A 27492-nucleotide genomic window follows, 5' to 3' on the forward strand; every position below is an offset into this window, starting at 1 on the left:
GCGGGAACTCTCTGAATCCTGTAGAGGCTTTCCATGCTGTCCTGCGGTCCTCCATTGCCTCTTGTGGACCCCACATCCCCCCTCCCACTCCCGAGTGCCTGCTGTTCTGTCCCACTTCCTTAGGGGCCAACGGAGAGAGGTTGCATTTTCAACAGGGGAGAAGATTTTGGATGGCAGGCTGCCTGAAGTTTTTCAAGGCTGTATATTAATCAGACTACTAGGATAAACGTCACTGAGTGGGAGGGATTTCACCTTTCCAGCTGGATTTCCATTGGCTGCAGGACTTTTTGCCCTCTGACAAACTTCATCAGATTCACACTAGCTGGGAGTTCGTTTCCACCCTACAGTTCCTTTTTAAAGTGTACCTGATGGGCAAATAAAAATAACAGATATGTATGTATACATATATATACCTTGACAATTTAAAGGTTCTTTGGACTCCCCCAGGCTACTCACTGTGTCCAGCCTCTCCTCCATCTTGCTGCTGTAGTCCCTGCTCGTAGCTCCAGCTGAGACCAGTTGTAGTCTGACTCCTGCCTGTTTCAACTTCACTGCACAGCAGCCATACCTGAGAGGGACCTCGGAACTGCAGCAGGTGGTTTTGGCACACGGACCCCGAATTACTTCTTCCTCTGAGTTGCTATGTCTTGGAGGGGGTAGTATTTAAAGAGAAACTGTAACCAATAATTGTATTTCACTACATTCAGTAGCTGGTACCCCCTTTCTCGTGAGAAATTTTTCCTTTTCTCAAACGGATCATCAGGGGGCTCTGTATGGCTGATATTGTGGTGAAACCCCTCCCACAGTGTGATGTCAGTACCTCCCAGCACTGAGGTCCTGGCATCACACTGTGGGAGCCTTGTTGCATTGTGGGAAATAACAGCTGTTTCCAGCTGCCAAAACAGCAAGCAGCTTCTCCTTCCACTGACATCACCTGCCAGCAGTAAAAATATCACCATGTGATAAATGTCAGAATGTAAATCAGGGAGAGGAAAGATTTTACAATGAGCAAACACTGACTAAATCATTTATACATAATTATTGTAAAAATTAAGCACTTTTTTTATTATATTATTTTCACTGTCGTTCCTTTTTAACGCTGCCGGGAATTTGAGTGGCAGCAGGGAGAGCTGTCATTTGACTCACCCTGCGCCCAGCTCACCGGCGGCACGATAATACATACACCTCAGAACTGCGCACGCTGAGGATGCTCCCGGTGATGGCCGCTACACACAGCCGTGCAGTAGAGCGTAGCGAGGGCTCTGAGAGGGGGCTTCGGCAGCAAGGCGGAGGGGAGGCCAAACACAATATGGAGCCTGCTATTGTCCTGCGGAGCTTCTAGATCACCTAGGTAAGTATACCTGTATTTTAACACATTTTTAGGTTTATTTTAATGTGATTTCCAATTAACTAGCAAATAAATAAATAGGAACGATGCCAGACTCCCACTGAGCTGGTAAGAAGTCATTCAAAGTGATTTTGAATTTGTTTCTAAATGGTGATCTAAGACCAGCTGCCCTCTATCCCGATCACTTCCTGCGACTCCAGATAGAGCGTGAAAGAGCCGCTTCTCCCTGACACCATCCAGGGAATCTGATAACACTCTGGGTGAAAGGTGGTGCTCATTTGTACAGGCTGAATGAGGCCTAATCAGGCAGGAAGTTATGATGTCACACAGCAGCCCACTCGCGCCTGCTTAGTAAAGGAAAGAGGCGCTGGGAAGTGTCACGCAGCAGCTCCCGCATTGATTGTGACATCATTGAAAGCAGCAAGGCTGGAAGTCTTCTGTCTCTTGCAGTGACCTTCCGTTGCTATGCAGGTGTGGACTATAAAAGAGCGCGCAGGATTCCCACACACCAGCGAGCCAATGTGCTCAGCTGATCAGCCCAGCGCCTGCCAAGAATAAACACTACATGCTGCATCTAGGATGTAAATGTGCTAGGCTGCAGCACAGGTGGGCAGGGGGGAGTCCAGTGAGTGTTCATGAGGGACCAAGCAATGGGAACCAGTTTTCTCTCAGGGATATTGGTCATGGCTAGCCGCTGTCACACTTAAAGGAGAACCCAGGACAAACATATCAGAAATTTGTGGTACACATCAATAAAGCAAACCTGAACTCTTGCACAGGACATAAAGAAAACACAGAGAAATGCACCCTGTATGTATTTAGAGAGTTTAAACCGTCTAATTCCCCCTCATCTGTGACTAATCACAAGTGTGATTTGATCTTACAGCTGTGTCAGCTGGCTGCCTCGGTAGAGCTTCTAATTTGTAAACTCAGGATGCTAACCCTAAGTCTGCTTCCATGAAAGCAGGAAGTAGACACACTGCAGATTTATTGCAGGATTTGTATCAGCTGTAACAAAGAAATGGTTTCTTTTAAAGGTTTTTATGCTGCTGCTTATCTATTAGAGCGGAGAGGAAGTTCTGAGTTCAAGTCTGCTTTAACACACACACAAATCCCCAAATGCTGTAAAAGAGCCATAATGGGATTCTATTGCAAACATGGCTACACACGTTACAACGTTTCTGTTTGTTTTACAGCAATTTGATTGAAAAGGATTGATTGTAGAAAAATCGAATTTCCTGTATTTTTCTTCCATTTTTTGAGCTTGGACATGTTGGGAAATTATAAAGGACAAATGTTGCAAAAAAAAATACATAGATACAAATGTGCATTTTTCCCAGAGTAAAAGGCACTATAAATTACTTTTTTCCTAGGTTGCTGTCATTTACAGTAAGTAGTAAAAAGCTGACAGATCTGTCAGGTTTTGAACCAGTTCATCTCCTCATAGGAAATTTTCAGTTATTTATGTATATACAAAATCACTATTTGAACTGCAATGGCTCAGTCCAGCTGCTAAATTAGTGTGAAAAAGAGTAGGGAGCTGGCTGACATCTTTGTATAGATCAGGGGTGCCCATTAGGTAGATCATGATCTACCGGTAGATCGCAAAGGACTTCATGGTAGATCCCAACTCCACTGCATTTTCCATTCGTGCTCAAAAAATTGTACATGGGTAGATCATTTTGACTTGCTAAATTTAAAAGTAGCGCACAAGCCGAAAAAGTGTAGACACCTTTGGTATAGATTACGTTCATGGAGTGTTTTAATCAGTGGCGTAGCAAAAGAACTGTGGGACCCAATGCAAGTTTTACATTGGGCCCCCCCAAGCACGCTATACATAACAATTGATACGGTGCACCAAAACCTGCCAATGGCAACTACAGTGTCAGAGGTGCAAGAAGGGGATGGGGAACAGTTTGTTGATAATTACCACTATTCAAAGTATCTATAGAAGTGATTAGTATGAGCACCGGACCAATAGAGAGCTAATACTGTAGTTGAGGGAGGGCCCCAATGCAGTCACAACCTCTGCACCCCCTATTGCTACGCCCCTGGTTTTAATACAGATAATAAAGGTAATACTGAAAATCTACCATGAGGAGATGGACTACTTCAAAATCTATGAGATCTGTCAGATTTTTATTACCTTCTGTAGGTGACAGCAACTTAGGAAAAATTAATTTATAGTGCATTTTAGTGAGAGAAATGTACATTTTGTATGTAGGGATTTTACATTTTACACGGTCGAGCAGCCGCAGTGCATCTAGTTAGACGAATAATTGGCAGGTGGCACACAGCGAGGAACAGAGGGGGCTTCAGTGACGGCATGGGACTTGATAGCTGCAGGGGGCCGGTAGAAGCCCCAGGTAACTGATACTTTTTGTTTTTTTAAAGACCGCAGAACCCCTTTAACCTTCCTGGCGGTAAGCCCGAGCTGAGCTGGGGGTAAGCCGCCGGAAGGCACCGCTCAGGCCCCGCTGGGCCGATTTGCATAATTTTTTTTTTGCTGCACGCAGCTAGCACTTTGCTAGCTGCGTGCAGTGCCCGATCGCCGCCGCTACCCGCCGATCCGCCGCTATCCGTCGCGCCGCAGCCGCCCCCCCCGACCCCGTGCGCTGCCTGGCCAATCAGTGCCAGGCAGCTCTATGGGGTGGATCGGAATCCCCTTTGACGTCACGACGTCGATGACGTCGGTGACGTCATCCCGCCCCGTCGCCATGGCGACGGGGGAAGCCCTCCGGGAGATCCCGTTCTTTGAACGGGATCTCCGGATCTCCGATCGCCGGCGGCGATCGGAGGGGCTGGGGGGATGCCGCTGAGCAGCGGCTATCATGTAGCGAGACTTTGTCTCGCTACATGAAAAAAAAAAAATAAAATAAAAAAAAAAAGATTTGCTGCCCCCTGGCGATTTTTTTGCAAACCGCCAGGAGGGTTAATGACACATTCATGGAAGTATGCCAGAGCTAAAATCTATGAACTTTTGCTTATCTCTTTCCTGCTCTTAGAAGCCATTTTCTGCTAGGAAAGTGTTTTATAATTAAATGTCTTATCACTGTGGGTTATATTGTAGTCTGTGACCCAGTCCTGACTGGAACTGCCACTTACATACCAAATGTTTAACTCTTTCAGGCCGAGAAAGAAAAAGAGGAACACAGCACACAGCCTAGTTATTTGATTGCTAGGCACTGTACATACACATGTCTATCTCATCATGTCACATGTCACTTCGGGTATCCTTTATGACCAACTTCACCAAGCATTGAATGGCGTGCAGCAGGCATGGTCGGAATAGCCCATTTCCGTTTCCGGCACAATTCCGCATTCCGTCATATAGAAATTCCGTTACCGTTCCATTCCGACAGTATACCGGGGCAGTTCCGTGGAATTCCGACTTATACGGAATTCCGTCGGAAAAATTTTAAAATCTCTCTCTCTCTCCTCCATCCAATGCAGTAGGGAATTGCAGATTTTCAAAACAGCTTATATACCATAGCTGGGATTTGAACCCAGAACCTAGTGTTTAGTAGGTATCTGTCTTAACCTCTAGACCATGACCCACACTACATGCTAAAGGCTTTAGCATGTAGTGTGGTCAGAGGTGGGACAAGGTCCTTCAGCACCCAAGGCTGAGACAGCAAAGTGCGCCCCCCCATCCCTCCCACCCCAGCTGTCACACACTGATTGCTATTACACTAAGAGGTGCCCCAGGCCCCCCCCCCCCCCACCCCCAACACCTTAATCTCTACTTATCTGGCTTGCAGTCGCTGCCATGTATCACCTTTTAATATTTCTTTCTGCTTCAAACACAATTGGGAATGACAGCTGAATGAATTGTGCACCCCCTCCTACACAGAGAGAGAGAGAGAGAGAGAGAGAGAGAGAGAGAGAGAGAGAGAGAGATATTTTTGTGCTATTCCGGAAAATTCCGTCGGAATTATAAAATTTCCGCGGAATTCCGTTTGAGAGGTATAGGAATTCCGATTTGACTACCGGAATCGGAATTAACCTAATTCCGGCCGGAATCACGGAATTCATAATTCTGCGGAATTTTCCGAGCATCCCTAGCGTGCAGTAGATTGCCAAATTATATTCAACCTGAATAAATTGTATATAACTATTCAGTACATACCACACTTAAATTGTTTGTATAAACAACAAAAATGATAGGATTATAAAAGACTCTATATATGTATATTAAAAAAAATATGAAAATATTATGGTATGTAATTTTTAACTGAATTGTACTTGTTGTTGTTTTTTTATTCATTTAAAGTAATAACCAGAAATCAAACAGTGGTTGCAGGGAAAAAAAGTGTGTTAAAGGACCACTATCGTGAAAAAATTGTATAAATTTAAATACATAAATACATACAAATAAGAAGTATGTTTCTTCCAGAGTAAAATGAGCTATGAACTACTGTTCTCCTATGTTGCTGTCACTTACAGTAGCAAGTAGAAATCTGATGCAACTGACAGGTGTTTGACTAGTCTATCTCCTCATGGGTGATTCTCAGTATTTAATTTATTCTTAACAAAAGCACTCCCTGTAAAGGATCTACATAAAAATGCAGGGGAGGGGGAATGTCGTGAGCTACGGGGACACACTTCTTCTCCTTCTTCTGCAAAGTAAGAGCAGCACAACAGTATAATTCAGCACTGTGTTGGGTCTCCTGTTTTTTACAGCCAGCTAAACTCTCTGTGCTTGCTTGCATACTGCCAATTCCTGATGTATATCATGTGATCGAGAGACAAGTATGCAGCATAGAGCGTGTAGCTGAGATGGGTAGGAGAGGAGACCGGACACAGCACTAGAGCAAATTCCTTCTGTTATGAGAAGGCAAACTTTTTGCTTAACATTTTAGTAAGAGGGCTTTTTGGTCCTTTGTAGCCCCGCACACACTCCTAGGAGTTCTGGTTTACCATGAGCTTGCTGGGTACTCTGTACTTCTACGATTACTCTGCAAAGTTCGGGAATGGAGGGGGTGGGGGTAGCAGTGTGTGACTGGCCAAGATGGGGGTGGGTCAATGGGCCTCACAACTAAAGGTGCATACACACGCTCTAATGCCGCCAACGACGGGTCCGTCAGACCCTCCCACTGGGCAGACATTCAGAAACAGCCTTATCAGTCCGCCGACAGCGCATACACACGCGCTACTGTCGGCTGAACGTCCGCCCAGTGGGAGGGTCTGACGGACCCGTCGTTGGCGGCAGTAGTGCGTGTGTACGCACGTTATATCTCACTTGAAGGCTCAGGGGAGGGGGGAGGGGAGTTATTGCACCCCTGCCTACAGCTGTTTTGATTTGTAGTCATTGCATCTGGGTGTGCCAGCCACGTTATCCCTATACACGTTTCTATGTGATTAGTGTAAGTATTATTGTGTTCTCCTATTTGTAATTGTACAGGTAGCCCAGTAACACCTTTGTTGTGTTCTGCAGTGTGTGTGGCGATGCCAATTATCATTGTTAAGCGCTCCCAGCCGGTGGATCATGCGGCTGAGCCAGTTCCTTCTTATTTTCAGACGCTGTCGGCATGCAACAAACACAACCAGCCTGTTTGATCTGAGCTGAAATATGTTTCCAAATGGAAATACCCTTACCTTATCATGCAAGTGCCAGCGTTTATATCCAGAGTGGATGAGTTATGCGGGATCTCAGCCAGAACACAATCACTTTACTGAAAATGTCTCTACTTCCTTTGTTCTAAATGCACCCTTCTTCCCTCACTTAAAGGACCACTAAAGCGAAAAAAGTAAGCTGTTGAAATCTGACAGAACCGACATGTTTTGGTCTAGTCCATCTCCTCATGCGGAATTCTCAGGGTTCTCAGGGTTTTCAAAAGCTTATCCTGAACAGCAGTTGCTAAGTGTAACTGCCAAAATAGTGTGCAAGTCAATAGGGAGGCTGGCTGGTATCTTACTATTTAGGCAGTTAAGCTGCCATTCAGGAAATGCTTTTGAAAACTAAGAAAAATCTGAGAACCCCCATGAGGAGATTGACTGATCCGAATCTGTCAGATTTTAACTGCATGCTTGTTTTTGCTATAGTGGTCCTTTAAAGTGGAATTCTGTCAGTGAAAATTCCCACATGTGACAGTACTCCCAACAAATATGAGCGAGCATGTTACCTATTCAGCCTCCTTCCTGGTAAACTTCAGTAGTCAACCAGGAAACAATCCGCCCAGGCAGACACTACACTCATACTGGGCACTGTACCTCTAAACTTTTTAAGATTAGGAAGTGAGATTAATTTATGACATGGCCCTACCAAGGACATAGCTAGAAATTTGATTGGGCCTCCCTCCCATGAAGGATACAAAGGACCCCATGGAGGAAGGTGGATCATTGGTGGAGCTCAGAGAGGTATGTCAGCTCTCCCTTGTACTCAGCTTACTACTCGGCATTTTAGGGAACCTATACAGGGGGGGGGGGGCATATGTCAAAAAAGGGCGCCCAGGAAACCAGATAGTAGAATATCTATAAATTTACCAAAACTCTACTATTAAAGTGTAAAATATTGGTACTAATTATCAGTGTTTTACTATAGCCAAACCTTATGCTGCTCATACACGGTACAATAAAAACATTAGATTTTCCCATTTATTCGACCAAAATGATTGAATCCAATGGAAGTCGAAAAGAATCTTTATTTTCGATAAAGTGAAAACGAACGATTATCCCATTTTTTCAATAAAAACCTGATAGGACATGTTGGAAAATATTATATTCGATCTAACGGATAATCAAATGAAATTATCCAATCAAAAAAAATGAAAAAATTGTACCATGTATGGGCACCATAAGCCCATTCTCACACTGAATCTTTGCACTACCGATGCCTACACGTAACCCCCCCAACCCCCACGACCAGCCATGGATGAACAAATTTCCCCTCCCTACCAATAAATATAATGGGGCTCCTATGGCGGCGCCCAAACTTCTGCCACTATTCGGCACCCAAATTTCCTGCAGACCCCTATTATCACCGGCCAACAAGACTATCAGTCCCCATTTAACTACGGGCCATAAGGCACTATGGTTGCTATAGTGATCCCTACAACACTGGCCCCTGACACACCTTTAGTCATACCCCTGACACACCCCTAGTCATGCATACCACACAGAATTCATAAGCAAAAAAAAAAACGTAGTTTTATCATTTACTTTATCATTTTATCATTCACTGGTCCTTTCTGTCACCACTAGTTTTTCCTCATATTAACATTTGAAAAATAAGAAATATATCACTTTTAAATGATAGGAATAAAGTGTAGCGTCAACTAACCACAATTTTCAATACAAAAATGCATATAATTCCCAAAGAGGAACCGTCCCTGTGAAAAAGGACAGTTATGTCAGTACACCACTCGCCCCCGGGGCAGGGTCTATACTCAAACAATGATGCCTACAGTGGTTTATATATGTAGGTGTGACAACACCTGAAGAATGATGTGCCTGGCCTGCATCGATACCTGGCCACAGGGTGGGCCTTATGCTGAAATTCAACAGGAAAGTGGTTGAGTAGTGGTTGAGAGGGCAAATGCAACAAGTAACAACATATATAAATATACAGTAGGTCCAGTCATGGGAAAAATAAACACAAGTGACTTTGCCTGTGGAATTCTAGCGCTCCAGAGTGTATATTATCTACAGCCATAAAATGCAGTAAATGAGTCCACATAGTTACTTAGTTTTTTGATACTTCCTCAGAAATAGGTCCCCATGATGACTTAAGTTTTGTAATACCACCTTGGAAATAAAATCTTAGGGTAACAGTTTTGTGATACCATCTTGGAAATAGGTCCTCATGGTGACTTAAGTTTTGTGACACCACATTGTAAATAGGTCCTCATGACGACTTGAGTTTTGAGATACCACCTTGGAAATAAAATCTTAGGCTAACAGTTTTCTGATACCACCTTGGAAATAGGTCCTCATGGTGACTGAGTTTTGTGAATTCCATCTTGTTGTGTTGTCCTTGTACTTTAGATCCTAGATTTGGTTTGCAGCCATCATATGATAGTAAGCACCACCATGTGATATCACAATTTTAGTCCCTCCAACACACCCATTTAGATTGCATACTTCCACAGTAAGGTTTGGGTTGAGTCATGTGACATATATACAGCTATGTACCTACTTTAGATTTTACGTGGCTGAAATGGTTGTTCAATGTCGCCCAATTGGAAATCTGTCATTTGTCTCCTCTTCAGTGATTCACCTGGAGCTATCACCCTGCCTGCTAACTGTTTGTTCATGTCTCCTTTCCCAAAAGTTCCCTGCAGTACTCCAGACTCCTTCTTCCCCTCCATAAAGTGCAACTAGAACACTTGTTCCTCTCTAACAGCTGGTGTGTCCTGCAGTGTTCCTGAGTTCTCTCCACTACTAAGGTGCCTCCCGTAATGTCCATACAGATGGAGAGAGAGAAAACTATGCTGTCTGCTCCCTCCTTCATCCTGCTATGTGCAAGTAGCAGCAGTACAATGATATAGAGCAATGTGAACCCTGACCACTAGGTGGTATCATAGGCATATACCTATGAAACAACCCTGACAGGGTTTGCCCTGTACCATTTGCTCTGTACACACAACAGTTAATCACACTCCACTTCAGGCATTTAGGGGAGAGCATCCTCAATAGCAGGAATAACTTGCAGACATGCATTAGTCATTTGCGAAAGTCTACTGTCTGTACCATGTACCGAGTATCAGGCAGCCACTGCAGAACATGTTACTTTATTGGCTGTAATGCTGATCCTTTCAATATATATGACAGGTGCACTTTATAGCAATTATGTAGGCAGAAGTCCTATCAAACAGATTTCAACACAAAGATAGCAGCTTCCTAGTCGCCACATGCCAGGAAACAGGGCCGGCTCTTCCATAGAGGCAAAAGGGGCAATTGCCCCAGGGCCCCAGTGCCTGTGGAAGGTAGGAAAAAGAGGAGTTGAATAATGGGAACCCCAAAAATGGTTTTTAGGGGACATATGAGGGACACCTAATGATATTGTGTGATGGAGGGAGGCAATTGGATCGGTTCTGGCAGCTGACTCAGGGGCCCTGGGGGTGATTTAATTAGAAGACCCCCCCCCCCCCAAGTTATTTTTGCTACAGGGCCCTATTGTAGCTAGAACCGGCCCTGCAAGGAACAGGTATCAACCTTTCAGATTCTGATACACTCTCATCAGGACTCTGAATAGGGAAGGAGGGAGGGAAGCACTCGAGGAGGGGAGTGAGCTGCCTTTCCATCATCAGGCGCCTGTAGGCACATGTCTACAGTGCCTTATGGTAAATATAGCCCTGGTAGAGATCACAAGTTTCCTGTCAGCACAGTACGAAGATGTATGTAGCCCCATACATTTTTGCCCAGGGTCCCAATTTACCTAAAAGCTCCCCTGCAATCTGGTGCTCTATAATGGTTGAACACCAATTTATACATTTATTATTCAGTATTTATATAGCGCCGAAATTTTACGCAGCGCTGTACAGTATATATATATATATATATATATATATATATATATATATATATTTTGTCTTGTCACTAACTGTCCCTCAAAGGAGCTCACAATCTAATAATATTGATCATTCCTCCCAAAACTGGGGATCTGCAAAGTGGTGATCCAGCAAAATGAAGAACCGATATGAAAGTGGTGATCAGCTGATCATTTGTACGTATGGCAGATCTGTAATTTTTGCAAGCTCTGTAAAATGGCCGATAATATGCCAGATATGCAGAGATAGGAATTGGCAGTCTGCTAAGCATACTTATAACTGGTATAGCAGCTGGTGTTAATGGGCAAGACTGAGCCAAATTGGTATGGGGGGAAAAAGTATTTATTATAAATATAAGATGAATATTTCATCCTCTGTAAACAGTATACAGAATATAAAGGTCTTTTCCCTCTCACTGGGACATTTCTTCTGTTGCTGAAATAATTCAGTATATTTCATTATCCCTTCACTACAGGCCTGCTGTGCTGCACTTTACATTTCAGCATCTACAAATAATAAGAAGTCCTTAGAGATTGTGGATACCAACTGTCCTCTTTCTGTGGGGACACTCCTATTTTGGGCCCATATTGCTCCGTCCCTCCCTACTCCATTTGTAATTCTTTAGTATTTTTGCATAGATATCTATAAATACAGCAGTCCCTGATATCCAGGGAACTCAGGCATCTGGAAGTCTCAACTAGCTGGCATGCCTCAGGGGGATAACAAGGGGCAGAGCTTTTGGGGGTTTGCAGGGCATAAACTACTTACAGTTACCGATCCTCAAGGCGCCGTCTTCTAGGCATCCTGCAGCTCCCAGTGGCGTTCCAGTGTCTATGTATAGCTCCTGGCATGTCACCTGCCCCATGCAGATAGCACAAAGCTGCTTGGAGCTGCAGGAAGTGTAGAAGGGGTAGGGAACCTATGGCTCGGGAGCCATATGTGGCTCTTTTGATGGCTACATCTGGCTCACAGATAAATCAGTAGGGGTTGATTCACTAAGCTACATTGCTCAAGCGGCGCAGCTTAGTGTGGCAGAGCAAGTACAATTTTCAGAGTAGGCACCCCACTGCTGTAGCATGCATTAAATTACTTACTCTCCCCCCAAAACTAACGGCCGCTCCAATTGTCCCACCCTGGATCCTGTCAGGTCCAACGACTTTGTAGGACGAGATCGCCGCACTTTGATTGGCCTGATAGGCTGTCTGTTACTTGACAGGCAGCCTATTGGGCCAAAGTGCGGGTATCTCATCCTACAAAGTGAATTGACCCCCATGTCAGCTAGCTATTTGTACAAGCTGTTAGTCGGTATTTCTCCTGTCTAGCTCTCAGGGGAAGTTGCAGAAAACCCAATAGAAGCTGAAGACGTGTCTGACACTGACACTGCTTGGCAGATCAACTGTATACACATCGCCATGGCAACAGGGCCGTGCATGCACACTGTGCCAGTTTAAAACATATTGTATGGCTCTCACAGAATTACATTTTCAAATGTGGCGTTTATGGCTCTTTCAGCCAAAAAGGTTCCTGAACCCTGATCCAGAGGATTGGTAAATACTTTCTGCTGCATGGGGGAATGTTTGTGCTATTTTTGCACATGTATTCAGCATCAGGCAATCCCCGCCTGTGCCGGATAGTAGGAACTTTTAATTGTGTTTTGTAAATGCTAAACCTCTGCACTTTACATTTGATGTTTCGTTTAAAAGAACCCGACTACCGGAGACGTCACAAAGTTAAAAAAGTAAATACTTACCTAAGCTTGCCGAGACCCTGCTTAACATCATGGCCACGCTCCTCTTCTGGCAAGATCGTGGCTGTACCTGCACAGTAGCACTGAGCCTTTCATGCATGAGCGACTCCGGCTTACTGTACAGGCACAGCCGTACTTACACAGGCACAGTACGGCCGTGCTCTTACCTGAAGCTCTTCTCTGTAATCTTCTGGGGGTCCACACTCGGCGATGGGGAATCAGAGGCCTCCCTCTCTTTAGGTAAGTAACCTCAGTATTAAGTAGCTAGATAGAGGTGCCCCCACCTGAAGGCAGACACTTGAGAAAGGGAGTGAGCCGACCATTCCATCCTCAGGCACCTGTAGGCCCGTGCCTACAGTGCCTAATGTTAAATCCAGCCCTGCCCATTGTTAAGGCGGGAAACACACTTGTTGCCATTATGCATCTTATGCCACGAACGGCAACATTTGCACAGCTGCACAGGTTATTGTAATTAATCGCCTTGCTCTGGAAACACACATCGTTACCGTTCATTTATGTTTTGCGTTCGCAATTTTCTGCACATTTGTTAAATCCTACAGTTTCTCCTTTTTCCAGAATTATATGCGCGTTTGCAATTGTAGCGTATCCCACTGTAAACTAAATATTAGGAAACGAATGCGACAAAATATTTGCGGGATATGCGCAATATTGCGGATATGGAATTGCAGGAAATAAACGCCGCCTGCAAGTGTGTTCCCTTCCTAAATGTAGGTGGTGATATCTTTAGTGCTAGTAGAAAAATTGGGACTATAGAAGCAGAATATGCTTAAGGTGCCCATTTTGGGTACAATTTTTTCATCTGTGTGAGCTTTCGACGCCGTTTTCACGATTAAAAGTAATTGGAAGGTAATTATTGTTTCTGATTCAATCAGAGAGAGACCTGCCACCAAAATCGTTAGAAGTATGGCCACCTTTAGGTTATCAATAAAGTTTGTCTTTGGTTTTGTATTCACGCTGGGGAGTCTTTTCTCTTTCTTCCTGTAGAGCTATCTAATCAGTCCTCAAGCTGTTATTATAAAATACCATCAGGTATGCAACAACCATCCTTTTTTCTCATGAGACTTTGTCATTTCTTAACACCCTCTTCATGTTCATCTTATTTTTTTTCGCCACAGGCAACGTCTGTTCCAACCAATCAGAGCCTTGCCCCGGCATTATGACATGTGGTTCTCATGGCGTTCAGCTTTCAGAGACATTACCAGAGGTGCTCCCAGACACAGGAAAAACCTGCACGGCCACTTTTCATGCTTAAGTATATTAATAATGAGCTCACCACAATCTCTTTAGATTTTATGTCAATATAGCACGTGTTTTCATATCGTGTGTCCTGAAATGAACAGGGATGAGTACATTATAAACTGTGTATGAGGCACCAGGAGATAGAAAAAGATAGAACATAGTTTAAAAAGAAAAAGGAAGAGGTGGGTTTACCTCCAAAAATAACAAAACACAGTAGGCATTAAACAACAATTACTGCTAAAAGGCAATGCATTTTGTAGGAACCTAGCCTGCTTCATCGGGTCAGTCATGAGCACCTGTGAATTAAAAGCACTTACCGTATTATCATCACTGCTGGACAACACTTAGTATTAAGCATTTTGATCATAATAAATGCATTCTGTTTTATACCGGAACAGTCCTAAACTGTTTGCCACCTTTTACCCCAATAAGCATTGCGACTGCGGAGCACAAGTTCTTGGTCCATCCCGGGTCCTCTCCTCTTCTGCACTGCAGCCTATCACCATGCAGTGGCAGCGTCTCTCCTCAGGCTCCCGATGTCACATGACATGCATTGGGAGCCCACATAGAAACACTGCAGTGCTAAAGTGGAGAGGTCTCAACACTGGACCAGGTAAAAGGTAAAATTGTGCTAATGCGCGTTACCGTTACCATAGCAACACTCACATTGCCCAGGTACCGCTGGTTTTTTTCAGACTGGATAGACTTTTTAAATAGAAATCTGACCTTTTTCACAAGAGAGGCTAAAGATGGTGAATTCACCACCTGTCAGCTGCTCTGATGCTTGGCACATGTTATGGAGGGGGACGGCCCCCCTATGAAGTCACATCTGAGCGCGGCATTGCACAGGCGCAAAGGGTACCATTCAAGCCAAGCTCAACATAGACTGCAGCTAGTTTATCAGCGTAAGCACAGACCAAGAGCTTATACTGTATAAACGGGGGTGATGTGCCTGTACTAAATAAATCACTATATATATATATATATATATATATATATATATATATATATATATATATATATATATATATATATATATATATATATATATGTATATATATATATATATATATATGTATATATATATATACCTACACACTAGGGACCTTAGCCTGTTTAAAAACAGGCTCTAGTCATCGCCGCCACATGCTAGCCCCCCCCCCCCCCCAATACGTCCTGCTCCTGTCCCAGGCTGTCCGTGCTGTACACATGCGCAGTAAAAAAAACACTCGGACACTGATGACGCAGGGACACCTGAAGTTTTATTATATAGGATATATATATATATATATATATGTATACAGTATGTATATATTCAAAATATCTCCAGGATTTACACCCTCTGTGCTTAAATAATGTTGGGCTGTGTGTTCTGCGTATATTGTATGTGCGCGATACAGCCATGTAGGAATGTATTCCAGCGAGAATAATTGATTAAAATATTTATCTGAGTCAGAGCCGGAGTCAGGTGGGGGTTGCCCTGCCGCTGGCACATCCCTTGTGCCTAAACCCGCAAGAAATCTGACCTTGAGGCCCACTTGATACTTTTTGCAGACGTTTGGCGAGAATGACGGACAGACACCCGCATTCCAAAATAACATCTGCTCTTCAAGTTTACCAAAGGAGAGGGGAAATAAAATATCCTACTACTGGAAATGAATTTTCACTGGACAATGTTACGCTAAACTGTGGAGGAGATCTGATTGGCTCTGGTGGGTCACCCACAACCTCGCACATCCTAATGCTGATTTAATTGCAAAGTCCCCCGTCCTAGCTTGGCGTTAGAGTAGAGCAGTAGTTTGCTAGACTGCCCATTGTCCTTTTATTCTATCACATGAAGCTCGGAACACTAACTAGAAGGAACTAGGCCAAGGCAGTGGTTTGGAGAGAATCTGCCATGGGTATAGCCGCTGTCCCAAGAGACCGCCTAAGGATACAGCATACTGGATCTGTAAATGACACCAAGGAGCAAGCACATTATTCCCCTTCTTACCCTGCCTGCTGGAAGATGTCCCATCATGCACTTAGCCACCCCCCTTCTCCCCTTTCCTCCTCTTAGGCATACCCAAATAGGGATGGTCAATGAGATGTAAATAATTTAGAATTGATGCAGCATTATGCAAATTTTGTATTCAAATGTATGAAGCTTGAAAATGATTCAATCAAATCCTGCTGAGGTAAAATTTGATTGGTCCATTTTCAAGCTGTATACATTTGCATAATCCTGCATCAACTCTAAATGATTTGCATCTCACTGACCATCCCTATAGCCAAGCAATGTGTATGTATTGTGCTTCTTGCCTGCAGTGTCGCACTGAGGGCTCGTTTCCATACAGCGCGCTTTCATGCGTGCTTGTGGACAGGGCCGGTTTAAGCAACAATGGGGCCCCAGGGCAAAATAAACCTGGGGGCCCCCCCAACATATACCCCGGAACAAAAATCGGCATTAAGAGACCTTTTTTGCAGCTGGTATAGTCAGGGTGTGAAGCCCCAATCGGTCGGAGCTCCACATTCTGGCTATTCCAGCCTGCATGGGGGACAAGGGGTTAAAAAGTTTCAGGAGGGGGGACCCCACAATTTTTTTTTTAAATTCCCACACTCTAAACATAAAAAAAAAAAATTGGGAAAATAGGAAAACATGCCAGGGATCTTCATACAGCCATATTGCGGCTGTATAGCGATCCCTGGCCAAAGCGCTGCGGCTGCGTATGGACCCCCTGGAAACCCCATCAGGAAATTTATTGCGCTTTCGTTTGATGCATGTAAAATTACACTACCGTTAGGTTTGCTACTAAAAGTGACATTTACCGCATTTAAAAGTATACTTTTTTTCCTTCGAAACTTTAAAATCGATTTTCTCAAAAACTATAAGGTCTTTTTGAAAAATTGTTTTTTTCCTCTTATTCCTAATGATCTCCTTAACATACCCTGCAAATTTAGGGTTTCTAGCATTTAAGGTGGATTTGCTATTAACCATTAAAGTCGGCAGGTTTTTAAATGTGTTTTTTTTTCCTTTGAAACTTTAAAATCGATTTTCTCAAAAACTATAAGGCCGATTTTGAAAAAAATTTTTTCCTCTTGTAGCCACTGGGGGCCCCTACAAGCTCTGGGGCCCTGGGGCAGCTGCCTCCTTTGCCTTAATGGTAGCGCCGGCCCTGCTTGTGGAAACGTGATCGTAGGGACAGCCGACAGTGCATAGACTGTCTGCTGTTTCCATTCACGCACGGTTTGCTGCATTTCGGGGCGCTTCAGCCCGCAATCCCAGTCAGTGTAATGAATGGGATCACTAATCCAGCCCCCAGCCGGGTGTGACGCGCAGTACAGAGCCATGGGGCTCTGTGCTGTAATGGAAAAGAGCCCTAAGGATTGCATTTCCTAGTTACAGGCGACTCTTATGGAAGGTGTGTGCACACTTCAACTTTGCACCCTTGATATGTCTCACTTATGCCTCTTTTAATAAAAAAAATAAGATACAAGACAAGACAAATAAAATTTATATCGCGCTTTTCTCCTGGCAGACTCAAAGCGCCAGAGCAGCAGCCACTAGGGTGCGCTCTATAGCACCTATTCAGTAGGAGCCTAAGGTCTCCTACTGAATAAGTGCTGGCTTACTGCACAGGCAGAGCCGAGTTTCGAACCCTGGTCGCCTGTGTCAGAGGCAGAGCCCTTAACCATTACCCCATCCAGCCACTACTTACACTATGCAGATAGTTTTAAGCAATTCTGCTCCCCCACCACTCCCCCTTCACTATCAACCTGTCACTAGAATCTACCTACCACTAACATGCTTGTCACTATAGCTATGCAGTAAAAAAAAAAGGAACTCAAGCTAGAATAATGTTTGCACAAAATCCTAACACTATATTGAGGTGAATTTGGGAGATTACGTAACAAAAGTGGTATTTGACATTACAGACAGTTCCCTACTTACAAACGACTTGAGTTACATTGTTTCAGAGATACAAAGTTGTCTTCATGTACAAAACATACAATACATACAATACTGTTTTTTTGGTTTTTTTTACATATGTTTGTTTTTAAATTAAAACTTACTTTAACCACTTAAGGACCGGGCAGTGCCGTAGCTAATTAGCTATGTGCCCCGCTGCAAGTTTTGCATTGGGGCCCCCCAAGCATGCTATACATAACAATTGATGCGGTGCACCAAAACCTGCCAATGGCAACTACAGTGTCAAAGGTGCAAGAAGGTAATGGGGAACAGTTTGTTAATGATTATTATCATTCAAATCATCTATAGAAGTGAATTTTATCAACACAGGACCAATAGAGAGCTAATACTGTGGTTGAGAGGGGCCCCACGGGGCCCCTCTAGCCCAAGGGCCCCGATGCGGTTGCTACCTCCGAACCCCCTATTGCTACGCCACTGGGACCGGGCTCTTTTTGCCTGATCTGTGCAGCGTGGGCTCTCCAGCCCACAGCACAGAACAGGTTTGCAGCATGGCGATCAGACTTCCCCCCTTTTTTCCCCACTAGGGGGATGTCCTGCTGCGGGGGTCTGATCGCCGCTGGCTGCCTGTGAATTGCGGGGGGCTCCTCAAAGCCCCCCTCCACAGCGATTTCCGCCCTCTTTGCCCTTACCTTCCTCTGCATCTTTCTATGGGCTGCTTCAGCCTATCAGATGGCGGCGATACCCGGCCAATCAGAGGCCGGGGATCGCTGATCACCTTTACGGCGCTGCTGCGGCGTATGATGTAAACAGCAGGGATTTCTTCCCCGCGTGTTTACATTTCGCCTGCGAGCCGCGATCGGCGGCTCACAGACTGTTCACGGAGACACCCTCCGTGAACTGACATGGAACGGCCTCCATGTAATCCAACTTACGACCAGCCGCCGCCTATCGGCGTTAGGCGGTAGTTAAGTGGTTAAAGTAAAACTGTAACAAAAAAACAAAAAAAAGCCCCTGGAGGGCCTCATTTATATCTTCTTCCTGAGGTAAGTACCCCCAGGGGCTGTTTTCTTTTGTCTTTTTTTTTTTTACAATTTCCTTTAAAAGCACATTGAAGACAAAAACATAGTTTATACTATATGCCCAAATCCAGAAGTTGTCCAAAAATAAATCAGTTATCTTGGTCTCACCATGTGTAACAAAGGACTCAACTTGTAAACAAATTCAACTTGCAAACAATTTACTGGAATGGAACCTGTTTGTAAGTAGGGGACTGCCTTTATTGGGAATGTACACATAAGCGTTCTGAGCATGCGCATGACATAATCGTGTAGGATGTGGCTAATGCCTCACTCCGGGGACCCCGACGAGGCTGCTGGGGGGCATCTAGGTAAGAAAGACGGGGACACAGGGGAACAGGGGGAGCGGTGGCCATCAGGACAGCTCCCCTTGCATGCCTGCTCACCCCGTTTCTCCTATTTGTTTCAGCTCTGGTATCCTTTAAGGAAACACACCACAATAAGAACCTGACAGAGGTACTAGCCATGTTCAACTCTATCCAAAACCTTACAATACCAGTCTTATCTACAACCTAACATGCTTACTATAGCTCCTGCAGCTGACATATTACACCCCGGGGCAGAGAAATCTCGCCTGTACGTTTTGTGCTCCAGACAGTCTGCGGCGTATTCGCTCCTCTACAGGTACAAAACACAGACGCTATGCAAGGCCCAAAAAATCCCGGCCAGAGCAGCGAGCTTGTGCAGAAACCCAATCTCAGACGCTTCCTTTGGGGGCCAAAACACATATTTATTTCCCTTTTCAAAGAAAAAAAATGGAGACATGATGGCTTAACAAGGGCTGCAAATGGGCAGGCAGGAGAGAGCAGAATTCCACAGCGGAGCAGCGCAGACATCGCTCCCAAATGCCGCCAGTGACATCACAGGAGAAGAGCCGGAGTCAGCAGCCCCAACTGAAGCATCTCAGAAATGCTCATTATTCCTGGTCTGCAGCTCTGCAGAGCGCTGTGTAACAAGGCAATGGACTGCGGCCAAGAAGGCAGATGTAATATCACTCAGCAGGTTCAACGTGAATCTTACTGCTCCAGCAGAGGAGGAGAGCTGATACACAGCACATCCCACCTGTTAGCAAACCACCTGGGCTATCACTGGATGTCAGCATTTGGATTACTGGCTGATTTAAAGCTCTGGTTCAGGCAGAAATTTTTATGCATTTAATAGAGAACTATTTTGTTAATAAAATGTTTGTAAAACCTAATTTCAGAGGCTCTGGAAAGCCAGGACTTACTTGGGGAGGGGGGGGGGGGGGGGGGGGGGGTCTAGAAGGCCAGAACTTACTGGGAGAGGTGGTGGTGATGAGGGGGGCTCTAGAAAGCCAGGACTTACTTAGAGGGGGGGCCGGGGATCTAGAAGGCCAGGACTTACTTAGAGGGGGAGGCGGGAATCTAGAAGGTTAGGACTTACTTAGTGGGGGGGGGGGGCAGGGATCTAGAAAGCCAAGACTTACTTAGAGGGGGAGGCGGGAATCTAGAAGGCCAAGACTTACTTGCGGGGATTATGCAAATATCAGCTGCTGTGGAAGCTTTTGCCCTGACACAAGCAGAGCAGGATCATGCACTAGGCAACCTAGGCAGGTGCTTGGGGCCTAGTTGGCTTACCAAAAGCACCACAAGGGGGCCCCAAATCTGCTACCTTGCCTAGGGCCTGTAATGATCCGCTCAGCTGCCTGCGCAAGCAGGCAGCTTTTTGACCACTGTTCAGGTCTGCATTCTGCAGGTCTCTGGAAGAGAGACCTTCTGTCAGTTTTGCAGCTTGCTGCTGCTGGGGAATTTGCATACGTTGGTCATGCAAATTTCCTAGCCACATCCTCTGGAGGTTTGTACTATAAATACCATGTGATATCACAGACCTTCGCTGGTCATAAGGGTTAGTCCTGTGAAACACTCCTGGAGTGTCAGCCTTGCTCATTGTTTAAAGATTAGCTTAGAGTAATTCCTGGGACTGCACTAGGCAGGTTCCCTAGTGCAGTTAGGATTGCATATCTGTTTGTTTGTCTGTTGCGATTGTCCTGTCCCAGCGGTGGTCGACAGGAAATCGTTCTGTGTGTCTGGGTGCTAACCGGAACAGTGGTTGTTACTGGTAGCCCCTTCTGATCTGTCTTGCCTGGATCGCACTCGCCTTGCGCTAGTGCTGTGGATCCTTCTGGTCTGCAACTCTCTTGCTGTACTTGGATCGCACTTGCTCTGGCGGAAAGAGCAGTGGATCCAGCTCGCTCTGTTTCTATACTTGGATCGCACTTGCTCTGGCGGAAAGAGCAGTGGATTGTGTCTCTCACTTACTCCTGTTTTCGTGTATCTGTCTTGTCTGCTACGAATGCTTGCTGGAGGCTCGGTGAGGTAACCGTTAAGCAAGCGCTCGCGTCCTCTGTTTCATGTTTGTCTGTCGGTGGTTAGTTAGGTGTGCTTGTCTCTGTTGTGCTTATCACGCGGAGACCGCACAGAAAACGCGTTTGCTGTTGCGAATGAGTGCGGTGTTCGCATTTAGTTAGCGTTTGTTATTTTCCTAATCTTCTCATTGTATGATTTGCTGTGCCTTTGCTACTCTCGTGCTCTGCCTTGCTGTAGCCTTGTGTCACCTCTGGCAATCGCCTCTCTCGCGATTGCGTTCCTACTTCATATCTGCTGTTGTGTGTGCACCGTCGCGGGTTGGCGACTAGATTGGGGCACATACATACATTCTATCCTTGTGCTCATTCTCTTTCGCAATCGCTTCTCTTGCGATTGCGTTCTCACTTGGTTTCCTCTGTTGTGTGTCCGCCGTCGCAGGTTGGCGGCTAGATTGGTGGACATACATACATTCCTCATCTGTGCTTATTCGGTCGCTGTTAGCAACCGCCATCTCTGGCGATTGCCTTCTCACCTTATCTTCCTGGTTGTGTGTTCATCGTCGCAGGGTGGCGACTAGATTGGTGGACACACATACCCTCTGTCACTTTGATCTCTCTCTTTCAGGGCTATCTTGCCCTGCGTTTCTTCCCTTCGTACAATTCCTGTCTGGCGTCTGTGGCAGGGCAGAGGAGCTGTTCCTCTGCACTCCACAGCTCCACCTGTCGACAGGAATTTCCCTCTACAGGTGCATTGCACCTTTTGCTGGGTTCCCTCAAATTATACGCTTGTGGAGGATTTCCGCAGTGTCAGCGCACGTCTTGTGCGCTGATCACGGAGAGAATTCCACAATCGTTACAGGGCCCCATTACATCTAAATTGATCTCGGGCTATAGGCGCACATACTAACTGCAGCTAGAGAGGGTCATTTCGGTGCGGGAGGCACCTGATAGAATAGTGGGCGCCAGGAGCTACCCCTTATGCAAACAGCAACTACAATTTGAGGTTTGCATAGCGGGCGGCCCTCACACCTACTATTTTATTGAGTGCCTCTCCTATGTTTAAACTTCTGCCTCGTATTTTAGTTGATCTCGGTGGCTGTGTATATTGGTAATTGTCATGTACTTGCAGGCCTCCTTTATACAGGAGACAGGTCCCCTTTAATCCTGCCCCATCCAGGAAATCCCATATGTTTCAGTTGATCTCAGTGGCTGTGTATATTGGTAATTGTCATGTACTTGCAGTTTAATAATGCAGTATGCATTCCTGTGCTGGAATCGCGGCTCCTCCCTCCTGTATGGCGCCAGGATGCCAGAAGGCCAGTGACCACAGAGGATTTAGTGGTTATTCTACTTCATCTGTAACCAGAACTTACATAAACTAAAAGCATGCCAAACAATCCAAACCCACCACGTGGGGAGCGCTGACAGAGAGCACACAAACTCCATCCATGCTCACAACATAACTCTACAACAACCTCAGCAAACCTATATTTTCTTCATTACAAATGTCTTTGATGGTATTGGCTCGCCATTGTATGCTCACTACATGGGCACAGATTGCATTTTACCCGCTGGCTGTGGCCCATCCTCCATCTAACAGCGTTAAAGGCAAATTTCACTTTCGTTATAAAATTATATAAAGTTACCATAAACATAGATGGCAAACATCCTGTTTTTATTCTAATTTGATGGTATTAAAGATTATCTTTCAGAACCTGACTGAAATTAGCTGCACATAACAGGAGCCATTGTTGCTCATTTTCAACACCAGTGGTCAAGAGAACTCTATGGACTGTCATTTAATACTTACCTAAGAATAGGGAAACCTCTGGATCCTATGGAGACATTCTATGCCCTCCACTGGTCCTCTCTTTCTACTAGCAGCTGCCCTCCCCCCAGACAAAAATCAAGGGATTGTTGGATTGTAGATCGGGGCTGCGCACCTCTTTAGGAACAAGCTGGGCGAGCTTTGCCTGCACAGTAAGATGGAGCCGCTCATGCACAGCTTTTTGGTTTTTGTGCTACTGCGCAGGAATGACCATATTTGCGCAGAGTGTAAATGCAGAGTATAGCACAGCTGAAGCTGTGCTCTCACCTCTCCGTTGGAGTCCAGTGTTGTGCTTCCGCCTGTCCGCTTGTGGCTCGGCCTAGTGCCCGGCATCTCATTTCGCATGTAGCATGATTACACGTGAAACGAAGAGAGTGAGGTGCCAGCACTAGACGGAGCAGAAGACAGAGAGGACGGTCACACAGGCACAGCACTGCACTCCAGTGGGGAGGTGAGAGCACAGCATCTGCTGCTCTATACTCTGCATTTACACACTGGGCTGGGGGAGTGCAGGAGGGGGATAGATAGTGGCAATGGCCTGGAAAGCCTTTGGTTAAAAACTGTCCTGCCCAGATCTTCCAGAGGGTTCCAGCAAGCGATGGCAGCAGTGAGAAGGACTTGGGAAGCCTCTACAGGATCCAGTGGTAAGCATGTCTTTTCTTATCTGAGGTTTGCCTTGGGTTCTCTTTAATAAGAATAACGTCTTTTTCTCAGTCCCATTTTTTTAGCTGCAGAACTTGTGGATGACTGACCAGCTTTCCTATTTGAATAAGTCTGGAGATCACAAGAAGTAATTTATCTGCATTACAGCTAGAAGTAGAAAACGGTTGGATCCACACACCTCTGTGCATTGTCTATCCCTCCCCTCGTTCCCCTGCGCCCCGTAATTACTCCTTGAAAAATATGACTTTGGACTAAAGTCACATTTTCAGACAGGAAGAGGCGGGCTTGCTGCAGTGTTTCCTCCTATCATCTTTCTATTCCCTTCCCATCCCCGCCCCAAAAACACTGCACACAGGTATGTGGATCCAGCATAAACATACCTCTGTGCTTAGCTTAGTTAGCTTTGCCTCATGTCAGGTATCCTTTTAAACACAGAAGTATGCTTGGGAGAAAAAGCTTATCGGTCTTAAAGGACACCCGAGGTGAAAATAAACGAATGAAATAAACAATTGTATCTATCCTCCTTCTCCTAAAAATGACTTTTTAAGATATTCCACAGTTTCATTTTATATTTCAATCTACTTTTTAAGTTGTTATTGTTTTATTATTTTTGCTCAATGACACATTCATTGAAGTAAGCCAGAGCTAAAACCTATGAACTATTGACTCTTTTTATCTCTTTCCTGCTCTCAGAAGCCATTTTCTGCTAGGAAAGTGTTTTATAGTTGTAATTTCTTATCAGTGAGGGTCATACTATCTTCTGACCCAGTCCTGACTCAGACAGCAACTGCCACTTGCATACCTGATGTTTAACTCTGTCAGGCAGAGAAAGAAAAAAAAAAGAACACAGCATTGTTATTTGTGTGCTTGGCCCTGTCCATACATGTCTATCTCATCATATCACATGTCACCTCGGTTGTCCTTTAACACAGACACTGTGAAAAACTCTTTATCACATTTGAGGATTGCACTGTTTTCATGAGCAGAAATTTGGTTTTCAGCAAATTCTAAAATACAGTCAGTTACATTGAATGGATTATATGATGTAATTTCATCACATCCTCTAACAAACAATGCTATTTCTGGAATCTGATTGGTTGCCGTGGCCAGGCCAGTTCAGACATTCTCTTTGCCTCAGGTCAGAAGAAACAACGATTGGCTGGAAGCCCCCCGGAAGCCACCAGTACCCTCTCCCTGAGATGGGCGGCTCTCTCCGCTTGGCTGAGGACGGGAAGCCTCTGGTACTAATTACTCTGTCTTGATTCTGATGCAGTTATGAGAAAAATGCTTTGGAAAGGCTCTAGCGGTTTCTGTGACTTTTGTTTGCCCTGAAATGTCTGAAGGGGAGACCACCAACTTACACTCAGGAAAAAGACAGAGATGGAAAGACATCGAAGCAGGTCCTCTTTGATTTCTATTTTATTCTCTTGCTGATACATCATCAGGCCAAACAATTACAGTTAACAGCATGGGGCTGGCGGATTCTCATTTTACACTTATTTCTTTTACGCTTATTTGAAATTACATGACTTTGCAGATTGGCCATTTTTATGGAAATATACAGATTTTCTAACACACCAAGGCCCATATGCAAATAACTTTTTCTCTTGAATTTACTCCAAGGTGATATTTTAACACCTGGGGCCATATCCAATTCATTTTTCACCTGAGGTTTCTCCTAGGTGAAACTTTCAAACTTGTCAATAAAATGCCTTTTAAACCACCAGAAAGCAAACAAATACTGAAAATAATTTTTACAGTACTTTTCACCTCCTTTTTGGTACTTTTTCCATTGCAAAATGCTGAAAAAGTTATTTTAAATCCAAAATGAAAAATTATCTACTAGGAGAAAACTCACCAAAAAGTAAAAAAAATACTCTAAATAATTTTGATAGTATTTGCTGTATTTATATATTATAATGTGCCCAATGAAATTTCTCTGCTGTTGTTTTTCTTTTGCTATCTGCGCAAGTTGAAACACGGCACAGTGTTGTTTACTAATAGTGGATGTCTAGCTACTGAGCAAACATAACCAAGATAATGTTGTCACTTAAAGGACAACTGAAGTGAGAGGGATATGGAGACTGGCATATTTATTTCCTTTTAAACAATACCATTAGCCTGGCTATCCTGCTGATCCTCTGCCTCTAATACTTTTAGCCAGAGCCCCTGAACAAGCATGCAGCAGATCAGTTGTTTCTGACATTATTGTCAGATATGGTAAGATTAGCTGCATGCTTGTTTCTGGTGTTTGATTCAGACTCTACTGCAGCCACATAGATCAGGAGTGCCAGGAGTGCAACTGGTATTGTTTAAAAGGAAATAAATATGGCAGCCTCCATATACTGTACCTCTTGCTTCAGTTGTCCTTGAAGTTTAGATCTAACTTTGGCAATAAGCTTCCCACTGAAGAAGAATGTGCTGTGTTTAAGTGTTTGAATGCTGTTCTGCTACCATTATTTTTCTGGCAGTAGAGTAGGTTTATGGCTGTAAATAATATTTTAGTGGAAAACAGGGCCGGTTCTAGATACCATGGGGCCCAGGGGCAAAAGTAACTTGGGGGCCCCTGACACTCCCAGTCCAACCAAATCACCCCTGAGCCGGCTGCTAGGCCTGATCCAACCCTAACACCCCCCCCCCCCCCCAAGAAAAATATCATTACATGTTCATCATATATGTCCAAAAAGTATTTTTGGTGGTTTCCATTATTCACCTATTTCATTTCCTATACAGAGTAAACACACAGCATCCCCACTCTCATGGATCACCATAGCTTGAGGGGAGAAGGGGCACCTTAGGGGGCCCCAACAAACATTGGGGCCCTGGAGCTATTGCCCCCTAGCCTCTATGGAAGAACCGGCCCTGAAGCAAAGAAGAAATGCTGAGTTTTATGCCACTTTAATTGAAGTTAAAAGTATTTTTCATTGAAATATAAGAAGCATTATAAAGGAATATTTTTTTTTACTGGAGCGCCATCTTCTGGTTTGGCTGACACATTTTGTACACAGAAAAACATTCCTTCTTTACTGCTGTGTGGTACAGGTAAGATAATAGTGAGCAATGAGAGACTTTGTTGCAGTACATGATTAATCATTGGGCAGTTAGAGGTTCATGAAAGCATTACTTTAGCCTCCTGTTTAAAATGCGCTGTATATACTCGAGTATAAGTCTAGAAATTTATGTCTGATTCACTTCCTAAAAGTATAGGGGTCGATTTATACATGAGTCACAGGCAACACTGAGCTCACTGAGTAATGTGTGTACTAATAGTGACATTCCCAATTGCAGCAATTTACCCAGTGGTAAGTGCTATTTGGGGGAAAGAAAATGCCAAGAAAACACAGGTCTAAAATTCGTGGCCACAACAATTAACAAGGAAAGGGGCAGGGGGGGGGAAATACTGGGCTGCATTGAAGGGAGTGAATAATTGCAGCACTGGAGGATGTATTGGTTGCACTTAAAGGGATACTTAAGTCAAAAAAAAAATGACATTTACTCACCTGGGGCATCCCTCAGCCCCCCGAAGCTGGATGGTGCCCTCGCAGCCCCGCTCCGATCGTCCTGTCCCCGCCGGCGGCTACTTCCGGTTCGGCGACAGCCGCCGACAGGCTGGGAACGCGGCTGATTTTCCGCGTTCCCAGCCGCTGCTATCACCCTCTATGCTGCTATAGCGTATATATAGACGCTATAGCAGCATAGAGGGTGATAGCAGCGGCTGGGAACGCGGAAAATCAGCCGCGTTCCCAGCCTGTCGGCGGCTGTCGCCGAACCGGAAGTAGCCGCCGGCGGGGACAGGACGATCGGAGCGGGGCTGCGAGGGCACCATCCAGCTTCGGGGGGCTG

The sequence above is a fragment of the Hyperolius riggenbachi genome, chromosome 7 (assembly GCF_040937935.1).
Source record: "Hyperolius riggenbachi isolate aHypRig1 chromosome 7, aHypRig1.pri, whole genome shotgun sequence".
Lineage (NCBI taxonomy): Eukaryota > Metazoa > Chordata > Amphibia > Anura > Hyperoliidae > Hyperolius > Hyperolius riggenbachi.